The following is a 14,708-nucleotide window of genomic DNA, read 5'->3' on the forward strand; positions in this document are numbered from 1 at the left end:
GGCTTTTCTTCATCCTAGAGTGATCCGAGAACCGGCCCCAACGAACATAGTTAGGTTGATATTATTAATCGAAAAAATTTTCTTCGACTAAAGGACATGAAAGTCCCAGCACAGTGAGAGCTAATGATGGAGCAAGTTCTCTATGATGCCGGACTTAGTTCGGTGACTTCTTTAGGTATAGCATAGTCGGTCATTTTATTTTTCATTTATTTTTGAACTTTGTAACTGAACTTTTGCTTTCTGATTGTAGCTATGCATCCGACAGCATGAGTCTCAGCCGCCGACGTTCGCCAATATGTTGCTAAGAAGAGAGCAACGACCAACATCGGACCATCCCGAATGATAAAGAAAAGTCGGGTTGATTCAGAGTCGGCATCGATGAGGGAGCCCGACATTTCGTCGGTGGTGGTTCTCGATGCTGAGCCGATGATTGCATTGTCGGCTCCGATAATTCTTCTTCCTACTGAAGTACCATCGGTTGGGGTGGAACCGATGAGAGATGGCGATCCCACAGCCATCATGCCAGTTACAACTGTCGAGACGTCATCGATCTTGCATTCGTCAGCAGGGGTTCAGGCCGAGTCTGTAGTTGCAGTCGAACCAGAACCGTCTGCTGCCATGCAGACCATTCCTCTGGTGCCTTCAAATGGACCGACGTGGTCTCGGGCACCGTCAGGTTCCGACTTCTTGGCAGCTTCGAGCGAACGGCCGCCAATTGGAGAGCAAATAAAGGCGTCGGCCATCTCTATCGATGATGGATCGTTGATGGATCTCCCCACCCTCTTCGACATCCGAATTTTGATCGATGAGTCGACCTTGGCCACTCCGATGCTGGCCAAGCGGCTCATCGAGGCTGCTCTTCTCTCGACTGATAGGAAGAATAGAAAAGATCAGACTGTGTCTAAGATGTTTTTCTCCTTCTACCCGATGATTCTCAACATAAGTTGATGATATTTTTTTCTTTCTTTCTTTTTTTTTGATCCGACTTGTTTTCTTTTCAATTGGCTCATGGCATGCACTCTTTGAAGAGTGGATATCGAAAAATTACCGACCTCCGTTGAGTATGGTCGGACAAAACTACAGCTGCAAATACTGAGAAAGCTGCTATTATCGAACAGCTCCAGACAGCAATCGAACGAGAGAAAGCAGCAGTGGAGCGGGAGAAAGAGCTCCAGGAGGAGATCTCCCATATAAAGGCCGAACTAGAGTCGACCAGAGTCGAATTAGGATCGACTCAACAAAATATCCAATTCCTAAAGTCCCGAATTAAGAGCAAAAAGTACTCAATCAATCAGCTCCAGAGGAAAAGGGATGGCTGCATTGAAGAACTTGAAGTGGAGTGTGGGAGGCATCGGGCCACTGAGGAGAAGTTGGCACTGGTCGATGCAGAGTTGGCTTTCGCAAAGGAAGAAGCTCGATTGGCAAAAGACACTTTGAGACGAGCCATCGAGGACTTCAGAGAATCATAAGATTTCAAAAATGAAATCCTCGAGGGCGGGTATGTCTCTTACTGCATTAGATTTAAAGATAACAGGGATGCAATCAAAAGACTGTATCCAAACTTGGACCTGACCAACATTGTTGCCCTCATTTCGGGAGAAGAGATTGCTGAAGAAATTACACCGATCGAAGAGGATGCACCGACTGCACTAGGATCTGCTCCAACCATTGAAGCTATACCAAAGTCAGCTGAAGAAGAAGCCGACTGGTGACCGGTGTAAAATATCTTTTTTTTTGTAATCGGATAATAGTCTAAGTTTATAATCGGATCCTGAGTTTGATTTTATAATCTTTTTTTCGATCAATGAAATGAATTCTAAGTATGAAATTCTTTCTCAATCTTATTGTGTTGTTGACGTTGTTGAATATCAGTCGGATTACTTACGAAAGCCCGGCCCACTAGCCCTGTAAAAAAAAAAAAAAAAAAAAAGAGCTGGAAGACTCCCGATCGGAGTCTTCCTCTTCCCCCATTTCTGATCAAAAATCAGAGTCCTAGGGCCATTAAAAGACCCTAGGACGAACCCTATAAGAAACCCCCCTCTCTCCTCTATGGGTAGACCCTTCAGCCACCGACGATTGCCGGAGTTTTTCTCCGATTTTTCTGTTTGAAGCCGCGGCCTCTCGACCTGTGCTCGTCTCGATTTCACGCCGGTGGGGGTCATCGGAGGTTGTGGTAAGGTCTTCCTCCTCTCCCTCTCTTCTCTCCCTTCTTTCCCGTGCCTGTGAGCACGATGGCCGGCGACGGATGTCGCCGGATTTAGTTGGAGAAGGAAACCCCCTGTTCACCGCCTCTTTCCTCTGATTTTCTGGCACCGACGGTCACGCCGACCGCCGGCTCTGGTCTCTCCGAACCCGGGAGAGTCGGCCATTGCCGCCGGCCACCACCAGCCATGATATGGCCGTGATCGGCCGGTCAAGGCACGGGGACCTCTAGGTCCCCTGTTTCGGCCCAATGAAAGCCCGGGAAGAAGAAGAAAAGAAAAGAAAAAGGAAAAAGAAAAAGAAAAGAAAAAAGAAAAAGAAAAAGAAAAGAAAAAGGAAAAAAAAAAGAAAAGCAAACAAAATACAAAATAAAAAATAATAATAATAATAAGAAAAGAGAAAATTTTCCTCTCTTTCCTCTTTCTCTCTCTTTCTCTCTCTCTATTGTCTCTCTCTAAAAAGAAAAAGAAAAAAAAAAAGAAAAAGAAAAAAAAATATATAAATATATATATATATATATGTGAGAGAAAGTTTCTCTCATCCCTCTCTAAAGTCTTTCTCTCTCTAAAATTGGATTCGTTCTCTCTCTACTTTCTCTCTCTAAAAAAAAAAATCCTATGAATCCCTTATTAGGCTATCTTCTTCACTTTTAGAGATCTATGACCTTAAATCGGGTTAGAACTGAAGGGAGAGATTTATTGGACTGATTATCAAATCGATCATTTCTTTATATTATGTAATTTTATTAAAAATATAAAATTTATTAATAATTTAATATTTTAAATAGGACTGTCTGATTCTTTTAAGGAAGATTAAAAGGTCCTGGACGATCGAGGTAAGTAGATCTTATGCTCCTTATTTATTTTTTTAAATGATCATATTTTTATGCAAAGAATTGCTATTGATGAAATCATAATTTTTTTATAAAATAAGGATCAGCATATGTGATATGAAAAAGCATGTTTTATTATGAGCATTGATTTCATGAATATGTCTTATGAAAATAGCATGATTATGAAGCACGAATTTTATTATTTTTCTATCTATGAATATGTATGCTTTAAGAAAAAGATATAAAGATTTCAAAGGCTCTTAGATGGCTATGAATGAATCCCTTCGGGAAGGTCGACATCCGGAGCTAGCATCCACACGAAACATGGCTCTGCCAGCGGATATAAAGTTGGCACATGAATTAAGAACTCTGTCGATTAAGAACCATGGCCCTGTCACGGGTATAATAGTGACCTTAGCACGAATGTCTGTGAGCAATATTTTGAAACATGACATGAATACATGATGAAAATGATTTACGATTCATAATTGTGAAATATACATGATTTATGCATGCATGATGAGCTTATAACTTATTTTATTATATGCTCTATGAAATATTTATTTTTGCAATAATTGTTATTTGCTAAATGATGCATTATCATAGAAAACTTATGCTTGATCCGGTAAGGAAGTGAAAGTCTACTTACTGAGCTAGTGTAGCTCATATTCTTTTTGTTTTCTCTTTTATGTACAGAGAAATAAGGCTAGGATCGAAGGAAAGAGAATCCAAGCTTGGAGATCAGCAAAGCAAGTTTAGAAATTTTGCTCTAGGAATTCAGTTTATGTTTATGAATTGTAGTCATTATGAATTTTAAGACTTGGATTATTTTATCTCTGAATTTAGATGCTCTGAACCAGTTTTGGTTTACTTAAATAATTGAATTGAACTTTATTATTACATTTATTGGAGATACATCTGTTATTATATTTAAGAAGATGAATTTTGGCTTCGTGTTATCGTGGGTCCATCCCTCGGTAGCATGGCCGTGTTATGTCTCGAGTTTGGGGCGTGACATTTTATGGTATCAGAGCAATAGGTTTAATCAAGGATAGAACTTAAAACCTAACAGTGAGTAGCTAGGTTATGCATAGTTAGACTTTGACTTAAATTATTAACTGTACTGTAACTCTGTTATAAAATAACGTAATAATGATTGACATTTGAATAGGAAGCGATGAGCGATAGGGAGGGCGAGACTTTGGCAAATATGGCTGCTAGGACAAGAGGAGCAAGAGGAGCAAGACTGACGTCACGAGGAGCTGACAATCAACCAGCTGAGCGGGCTCCTGACGCACCGGCCACGCAGGTGGACATTGCTGGTGTTTGTCAAGTGGTGGCTCAGCTTATTCAGCAGCAGGCACAGACTGCTCCTCGACCGACATTATCTATGGAGTCATACTATGAGAGATTCAGAAGGCTCAACCCACCTCTATTTGAGGGTGGATCTGATCCTATGGCTGCAGAGACATGGATTCGAGAGATGGAAAAGATGTTTGATGCCCTGCAATACCCTGAGAATGTGAAGGTCCGATTAGCCATCCCTATGTTAAAAGAAAATGCCGAGTTTTTGTGGACTGCAATAAAAGCTGCCTATGGAAACAATGATGATCAGCTCACTTGGGATGAATTCAAAGAGATATTTTATGACCAGTACTTTCCGAGGACAATGAGATTGGTAAAAGAAAATGAGTTTCTAGCCTTAAAGCAAAAGGATGATATGACGGTGCTAGAATATGCTAACAAGTTTAATGAGCTAGGCCGCTTCTGCCCCCAGCTTATGGAATTCGAAAGGAGTAAAGCTAACAGATTTGAACAAGATCTAAAATATGAAATTCGATCCCGTCTATCTTCTCATATTTTCAATAACTACAAGGACGTACTGGAGCGAGCTTTGAAAGTGGAATCTGAGTTGAAAAGAGCAGAACTAGAAAGAGGAGATAAGAAGAGACCGAGATCAGCAGGAAATCTAAAGGATCAGTAGAAAAATTTCAAAAATAATAACTCTGATAAGAAGAAAGAATCTTCATCCTGCTCCTACTGTGAAAAAAATCACAATGGACCTTGTCTCAAAAGGATTGGAGCATGCTTCTTATGTGGTAAAAAAGGACATATGGCTCGTGATTGCCCAAATAAGAAAAGAGATGACACTAGATCTAACAAACCAGTTGATCAAAAATAAAAAGGAAACGCACGAGTGTTTACTTTAAACCAGCAGGAGGCCAATGCAAATGATCAAGTGGTGACAGGTATTATCCCAGTCAATTCTATTTATGCTCGTGTGTTATTCGATTCTGACTCTTCACACTCTTTTATATCTCTCAAGTTTGCTACTTCTTTGAATTGTGTGTCTGGAAAACTAAATGAACCATTATATGTTAGCACACCTTTTAAAAATATTGTTGTTGCTGACATTATTTTCAAGAATTGCATAATCCAAATAGAAGAAAAAGAATTAGCAGCAGATTTGATTCAGCTAAATATGTATGATTTTGACGTTATTCTTGGGATGAACTGGTTATCTTCATACCATGCACATATTGATTATTTTGGAAAAAGAGTGGTATTTCAAATTTCGGATGAACCGTAATTCTTCTTTCAAGGCGAAGTTCATAATACGGAATCAAAACAATCATTGGGTATTATCTCAATTATGAACGCAAGAAAAGCTTTAAGGAAAGGATGCAAAGCATTTTTGGCCCATGTAATAGACATCGAGAAGGAAAAGATAAAGCTGGATGATATCCCAATTGTCAAGAAATTTTTTAATATTTTTTCAGATGAACTATCCGGATTGCTCCCAGAGCGTGAAGTTGAATTTAAAATTGATATCACCCCAGGAACCGGACCTATTTCGAAACCTCCTTATCAGATGGCTCCCGTAGAATTACGAGAATTAAAGGATCAACTGCAAGAACTTTTGAATAAAAAGTTTGTCCGGCCAAGTACATCACCCTGGGGAGCTCCTGTGTTATTTGTGAAAAAGAAAGATGGAAGCATGCGATTATGCATTGACTATCGGGAGTTGAACAAGGTAACCATAAAGAACAAATATCCTCTTCCACGAATAGATGACTTATTTGATCAACTTCAGGGTGCTCAAGTTTTCTCCAAAATCGACTTATGATCTGGCTATCATCAACTAAGAATTAGAGATGAAGATGTACCTAAGACTGCATTTAAAACCAGGTATGGCCATTATGAATTTTTAGTAATGCCCTTTGGACTAACCAATGCACCGGCTGCTTTTATGGATATGATGAACAGGATTTTCAAGCCGTATCTGGATCAATTCGTTGTTGTTTTTATTGATGATATCCTAGTGTATTCTAAAAATATAGAGGAACATGAGAGATATGTGAGGATCGTGTTTCAGACCTTGAGAAAAGAGAAGCTCTTCGCCAAGCTTAGCAAGTGTGAATTCTGGTTGGATAGTGTTGTCTTCCTCGGCTATGTAATATCCAAGGAAGGAATCTCAGTCGATCCAAAGAAGATAGAAGCCGTGGTAAATTGGCCTCGACCGACTAATGTGACGGAAGTTAGAAGCTTCTTAGGCTTGGCTGGTTATTATAGAAGATTCGTCAAGAGATTTTCCCAAATTGCAATTTCTCTGACTCGCTTAACTCAGAAATGAATAAAATTTGTATGGAGCAGTGAATGTGAGCAGAGTTTTCAAGATCTGAAGCAACGATTGATATCTGCCCCAGTTCTTACCTTACCATCTAATGAAGGAGGATTTGTCATTTATAGTGATGCTTCTAAGAAAGGATTAGATTGTGTGTTGATGCAGAATGATAAGGTCATAGCTTATGCTTCTCGATAACTAAAAGCCTATGAGCAGAATTATCCAACCCATGATTTGGAGTTAGCAGCTATTATTTTTGCTTTAAAGATTTGGCGACACTATTTATATGAAGAATCATGTGAAATCTTTACTGATCATAAAAGCTTGAAATACTTATTTACTCAAAAAGAGCTGAATATGAGGCAAAGAAGGTGGCTTGAACTATTAAAAGATTATGATCTAAATATTAAATATCACCCTGAAAAAGTTAATGTGGTGGCAGATGCACTTAGTAGGAAGTCTTCAGTGAATGTGATGACTCTGCTATCCTTTCAGCAACAAATTCTTAGGGATCTTGAAGATTTGCAAATTGAAGTGACTTGTACTGATGTTAAGAATGTGTTAGCAAATTTAATGGTACAACCAGTATTGATCGAACAGATAAAAGCGGCCCAACAAAGTGATATTCATTTATGTCAGATTAAGAAGGACATAGAGAAAGGGTTACGAACTGAGTTTAGACTACATACAGATGGAACTCTTTATTTTGGGAACAGATTATGTATACCAGGTGATCCTGAACTAAAAAAAAAAATTTTGGAAGAAGCCCATAAATCTCGTTTCTCTTTTCATCCCGGTAGTACAAAGATGTATAGAGATTTAAAACAACTCTTCTGGTGGAATGGAATGAAGCGGGAGATAGCTTGATTTGTATCTCAATGCTTGGTATGCCAGCAAGTGAAAGCCGAACATCAAAGACCTGCTGGTCTGCTAAGACCATTAGAGATACCAGAATGGAAATGGGAACATATCACGATGGATTTCGTTACTGGACTTCCAAAGACAACAAGAAAAAATGATGCAGTGTGGGTGATTGTTGATCGACTTACTAAATCAGCTCACTTTCTACCTTTCTGAGTTGGCACTCCGCTTGATAAGTTAGCCCAGATGTATATTGATAAAATTGTACGTCTGTATGGTGTTCCAATAAGTATTGTATCTGATCGAGACCCACGATTTGTATCTAAATTTTGGAAAAGTTTTCAAGATGCCTTGGGAACAGAATTGAGGCTTAGTACTGTATTTCATCCTCAGACCGATGGCCAATCTGAAAGGATAATTCAAACTCTGGAGGATATGTTAAGAGCTTGTGCTTTTGACTTCGGAGGACATTGGGATAATCATGTGGCATTGATTGAATTTGCATACAATAACAGTTTTCATTCAAGTATTCAGATGGCACCCTATGAAGCCCTATATGGAAGAAAGTGTAGATCTCCTCTGTATTGGGATGAAGTGGGTGAAAAGAAATTAATTGGTCCCGAGTTAGTTCAAGATGCCAGAGACAAAATTTATCTAATCAAGAGAAGACTCAAGGCAGCTCAGGATAGACAAAAGAGTTGGACAGATAGAAAAAGAAGAGAATTAGAATTTCAGGTCGGTAATCATGTTTTTCTAAAAGTATCACCTACTAAGGGTGTCATGAGGTTCGGGAAGCATGGCAAGCTGAGTCCGCGATATATTGGACCTTTTGAGATTTTAAATCGAGTAGGAGATGTTGCATACGAACTAGCCTTACCACCAGATTTATCCAAAGTATACAATATCTTTCATGTTTCACTACTGAGGAAGTTTGTACCTGATCCAAACAGTGTGATAAAGTATGAGCCATTGCAAGTTCATGAAGATCTAACCTATGAAGAATTTCCTCTGCGAATTATTGACCGAAAAGAGCAAGTTCTAAGACGGCGTACCATTCCATACGTAAAGATTCATTGGAGTAATCATGAAGAGAGAAAGGCTACGTGGGAGCTTGAAGACGATATGAAGACGAGATATCCACACTTATTTGAAAATGAAGGTATGTTAAATTTTGAGGACGAAATTTTTTTTTAGGAGAGTAGAATATGAAAGCCCGGCCCACTAGCCCTGTAAAAAAAAAAAAAAAAAAAAAACAGAGCTGGAAGACTCCCGATCGGAGTCTTCCTCTTCCCCCATTTTCGATCAAAAATTGGAGTCCTAGGGCCATTAAAAGATCCTAGGACGAATCCTATAAGAAACCTCCCTCTCTCCTCTATGGGTAGATCCTTCAGTCACCGACGATTGTCGGAGTTTTTCTTCGATTTTCCTGTTTGAAGCCGCGGCCTCTCGACCTGTGCTCGTCTCGATTACACGCCGGTGGGGGTCACCGGAGGTTGTGGTAAGGTCTTCCTCCTCTCCCTCTCTTCTCTCCCTTCTTTTTCGTGCCTGTGAGCACGATGGCCGGCGACGGGTGTCGTCGGATTTAGTTGGAGAAGGAAACTCCCTGTTCGCCGCCTCTTTCCTCTGATTTTCCGACGCCGACGGTCACGCCGACCGCCGGCTCTGGTCTCTCCGAACCCGGGAGAGTCGGCCGTTGCCGCCGGCCACCACCGGCCATGATATGGCCGTGATCGGCTGGTCAAGGCTCTAGGTCCCCTGTTTCGGCCCAATGAAAGCCCGGGAAGAAGAAGAAAAGAAAAGAAAAAGGAAAAAGAAAAAGAAAAGAAAAAGGAAAAAAAAAAAGAAAAGAAAAAGGAAAAAGAAAAAGAAAAGAAAAGAAAATATAAAATAGAAAAATAATAATAATAATAATAATAATAAGAAAAGAGAAAATTTTTCTCTCTTCCCTCTTTCTCTCTCTTTTTCTCTCTCTATTGTCTCTCTCTAAAAAGAAAAAGAAAAAAAAGAAAAAGAAAAAAAAAAATATATATATATATATATATGTGAGAGAAAGTTTCTCTCATCCCTCTCTAAAGTCTTTCTCTCTCTAAAATTGGATTCATTCTCTCTCTACTTTCTCTCTCTAAAAAAAAAAATCCTATGAATCCCTTATTAGGCTATCTTCTTCACTTTTAGGGACCTATGACCTTAAATCGGGTTAGAGCCGAAGGGAGAGATTTATTGGACTGATTATCAAATCGGTCATTTCTTTATATTATATAATTTTATTAAAAATATAAAATTTATTAATGATTTAATATTTTAAATAGGACTGTCTGATTCTTTTAAGGAAGATTAAAAGGTCCTGGACGATCGAGATAAGTAGATCTTATGCTCCTTATTTATTTTTTTAAATGATCATATTTTTATGCAAAGAATTGCTATTGATGAAATCATAATTTTTTTATAAAATAAGGATCAGCATATGTGATATGAAAAAGCATGTTTTATTATGAGCATTGATTTCATGAATATGTCTTATGAAAATAGCATGATTATGAAGCACGAATTTTATTGTTTTTTCATCTATGTATATGTATGCTTTAAGAAAAAGATATAAAGATTTTAAAGGCTCTCAGATGGCTATGAATGAATTCCTTCGGGAAGGTCGACATCTGGAGCTAGCATCCACACGAAACATGGCCCTGTCAGTGGGTATAAAGTTGGCACATGAATTAAGAACTCTGTCGATTAAGAACCATGGCCCTGTCATGGGTATAATAGTGACCTTAGCACGAATGTCTGTGAGTAATGTTTTGAAACATGATATGAATACATGATGAAAATGATTTACGATTCATAATTGTGAAATATACATGATTTATGCATACATGATGAGCTTATAACTTGTTTTATTATATGCTCTATGAAATATTTATTTTTACAATAATTGTTATTTGCTAAATGATGCATTATCATAGAAAACTTATGCTTGATCCGGTAAGGAAGCGGAAGTCTACTTACTGAGCTAGTGTAGCTCATATTCTTTTTGTTTTCTTTTTTATGTACAGAGAAATAAGGCTAGGATCGAAGGAAAGAGAATCCAAGCTTGGAGATCAGCAAAGCAAGTTTAGAAATTTTGCTCTAGGAATTCAGTTTATGTTTATGGATTGTAGTCATTATGAATTTTAAGACTTGGATTATTTTATCTCTGGATTTAGATGCTCTGAACCAGTTTTGGTTTAATTAAATAATTAAATTAAATTTTATTATTACATTTATTGGAGATACATTTGTTATTATATTTAAGAAGATGAATTTTGACTTCGTGTTATCGTGGGTCTATCCTTCGGTAGCATGGCCGTGTTATATCCCGGGTTTGGGGCGTGACATTACTGATTATCTCGATGTGTTGAATATCGATCAATAGTCATAGTAAAGTTTGTCTGCTAGTCGGATGTTAGCCGACTTAGCTTTTAGATAATTTTTTTAGATATTTGATAGACAGTGACAAGTCGAATATCTTTCGACTGATCGAAGTCAAGTCGGTATACTTCCTACTCGATCGGAGTCGAGTCGGCATAATATTTTGCTTAGCTAAAGTCAAGTCAGTATGAGTAGTCATTCAATTTAAGTCTATTTTTATAATAAAAAATTGAGATATAGTTGGTACAAGCTGATCGATTATTTATCAGTTTGACACCATTATTCGACTTAAGTCAGTTTTTATAGTAAAAAATCGAGATGTAGTCGGTATAAGCTGATCGATTATTTATTGATCTGATGCCACTTTTGTAGATAACTTACAGATAATTAAAAATTTTAAGAAGATCTAAAATTCCAATATTTCATTCCGAATATGTCGTACATATGAATAACTTTATTGATAGTATATCTTCAAATTATTGGCATTCCAAATCCAAGGAATAGTCGCTCCATCGAGAGTTTCTAATCAATACGCATTCGAATGAAGTATCTCGATCATCTTGTAAGGTCCTTCCCAGTTTGAAGATAATTTTTTTTAGTCTAGAGGCTTTGAAACTTCTACCTTTCTTAAGACCAGATCTCCTGGATGAAAGACACCTTTGTATTGTAATACCGAGCTACTCTTTGTCGATATACTGCCATTCGAATTTTAGCTTGCTGTCAAATTTTTGAGAGTAAATCTAGATCAGTTCTCCGACATTCAGAATTATTTGGCTCATTATATTGTTCGACTCTTACTAATAGCAATCCGATCTCAAGTGAGATTGTTGCCTCTGTTCTATAGGCTAAGTTGAATGGTGATTCTCCTATTGATATGCGAAGAGTTGTTCGATATATCCATAAAATCGGATATAATTCTTTTATCTAGAGGCCTTTAGCTTCATTCAATTTGGTATTGAGATCATGTAGAATTGTTCGATTTATCACCTCCACTTCACCGTTAGATTGTGGATGGCCGATTGAGGTGAGCTTGTGCGTAATATGAAATTTTATACAAAACTCTTTGAAATTTTGATTGTCAAATTGTTGACCATTGTCGGTAATAATGGTGTGTGGTAGATCAAATCTGCATATGATTAATTTTTGAATGAAGTCTTCCATCTTACTTTTAGTGATTTATGTTAAGGATTCAGTTTTCATCCATTTGATGAAGTAATCAATGATAACTACTATAAATTTTCTCTGATCAGATACCGGAGGGAAAGGACTGAGTATGTCGATTCTCTACTATATGAAAGGCCATGGTGCACTAATTGATATCAGTTAGCTGGTCGATTGATGTTATATATTGGCATACTTCTGATTTGATTCACATCTTTGGACAAGTTCAGCTACATCTTTTTTCATGATGGGCCAATAATATCTTTGTCGCAAGACTTTATAAGCCAGTAATTTATCTCCTAAGTGATTTTCATAAATCTCTTTGTGAACCTCTCGGAGTGCACAGTCGACATTCGTTGGTCTCAAGCACTTTAGTAAGGAAAGAGAGAACGACCTTTTATAGAGTTATCCATTCATTAAAACATATTATGAGGCCATCCATCTTAGTCGTTTAGCTTCTGAAGGATCTACAGGTAGAGTTTTATCAGTCAAATATTGGATGATCAGGTCCATCCAACTTGGCTCGTCATTGATTTGTAACACTTCTTTAACTTTGTCAATATTCGATTGTCCAAAATATTTGATGAACATTCGATCGAGCAAGCTGAATGAAGTAGTTGCGAGCCGAGAAAGTACATCAGCTCAAGCATTCTCTGCTCTTGAAATATGAGAGATCTCAAAATATTTCAAGATTGATGTAAGATCTTTCACTTTCTGAAGGTACTTCATCATAACGGAGTCTCGGATTTCAAACTCGTCCTTAATTTATTTGGTGATCAGTTGTGAGTCAGTGAAGATCTTCAAGTTGTTAATGTCAAGTTCTTTGATAATTTTCAAATCGACTAAAAGAGCTTCATACTCGGCTTAGTTATTTAAGGCTTTAAAATTAAATCGAAGGGCGTACTCAGTAACAATCCCTTCGAAATTGATGAGGATGAGGCCAGCTCTACTGCCTTGAGCATTGGATGCTCCATCAACATATAGCACCCACACCGATGCTAAGTCAGCCTCAAAAATTTTGATTTACTTCAATTTGCCATCGAGTTCATCCTCAGGATTATCATCGAATATTGTACATTCAGTGATAAAGTCAGTCAAAACTTGTGATTTCATTGACGATCGTGGACGATATTAAATATCAAATTCACTGAGTTTTATTGTCCACTTCATCATTCGATCAGAAATATCAGATCGGTATAGAATTGCCTTCGACAGCTGATCTATCAAGATAACTATTGGATATACCTGAAAGTACGATTGAAGTCATTATGATGATATGATTAGAGAGTAGATCATCTTTTTCGCTCTTGGGTATCGTACTTCAGCATTGTAAAGTATCTTATTGGTATAATAAATCGATCGTTGAATTCGATTTTCATCATCCTGAACAAGTGTCGAACTAACTGCCTCTATGGAGGTTGCCAGATAGAGATATAATATTTCTCCCACTTTTGATTTTGTGAGTAATGGTGAAGATGTCAAATATTTTTTCAAATCTTCGAAAGATTGTCGGTACTCATCTGACTATGAAAATTCTTTTGCTTGTCTAAGGTCTTGAAGAAGGGTAGATATTTTTCTGCCAACTTTGAAATGAATCGGCTGAGTGTGATGATCTTTCCATTGAGTTGTTGTATCTTTTTCTTGAAGTTTGGATGCTTCATATTAATGATAGCTTTTATTTTTTCAGGATTAGCTTCAATTCCTTATTGTGATACGAGAATCTAAGAAACTTTCTGACAGTTATCTCGAATGCATACTTAGTCGGATTCAATTTCATCTGATGTTGTCGAAGTGTATCGAAGGCTTCTTCCAAGTTCTGAATGTGATTAGAAGTTTTAAAACTTTTCACCAGCATATCATCAATGTAGACTTTCATGTTGCGTCCAATTTGTGTCTTGAACAGTCTGTTGATTAGCCATTGATAAGTAGCTCAGGCATTCTTTAAACCGAATGGTATTACTTTGTAGCAGTAGATGCCTTTGTCGGTTATGAAGGCAGTATGCTCTTATCTTTAGGTGCCATCCGAATTTGATTAGAGCCCACGAAGGTATCCATAAAGCTCAAAAGTTGATGTCCTGAAGTCGATCAACTAGTTGGTCGATCTTTGATAAAAAAAAGCTGTCCTTCGAACATGCTTCATTTAAATTTGTGTAGTCGATGCAGATTTTCATTTTTTATTGGTTTTTCTCACCATCACTACATTGGCGAGCCAATCGACATAATTAGCTTCTCTGATGAAGTCAGCCGCAAGGAGCTTATCAACTTCTTCATCGATGATCTTCTGCCTTTCAAGAGCAAAAGATCTTTTCTTCTACCTCGTCGACCTAACTTTAGGATCAATGTTCAGCCGATGAGTTATTACTTTCGAAAGAATCTCTGACATATCGATCGTCGATCAAGCAAAAATATCGGTATTTGCTCTTAGCAGATTCATCAGTTGTCTTCGCTTCAGATCAGGTAATTGCAATCTAATTTGGATCATTTTTTTTAGAATCATCTTCTCTTAACAGGATAGAAATCAGTTGTTCAGCTGGTTCATCTCTTCTTTATTTTTTTCTGATCCAGTTTATCAACCGACAAAGAGTCTTCAGGTTGACTATTCTTTGCAAAGACCATAAAGTA

At 37.7% G+C, this 14,708-nt stretch overlaps 1 pseudogene; it reads left to right on the forward strand.

Annotated features, from left to right (window-relative positions):
* Positions 1-4,052: 4,052 nt before the first annotated feature.
* Positions 4,053-14,708, forward strand: part of LOC140856308 (uncharacterized) — a 22,204-nt pseudogene continuing 11,548 nt past the window's right edge.

The sequence above is a fragment of the Elaeis guineensis genome, chromosome 3 (genome assembly GCF_000442705.2).
Source record: "Elaeis guineensis isolate ETL-2024a chromosome 3, EG11, whole genome shotgun sequence".
Classification (NCBI taxonomy): domain Eukaryota; kingdom Viridiplantae; phylum Streptophyta; class Magnoliopsida; order Arecales; family Arecaceae; genus Elaeis; species Elaeis guineensis.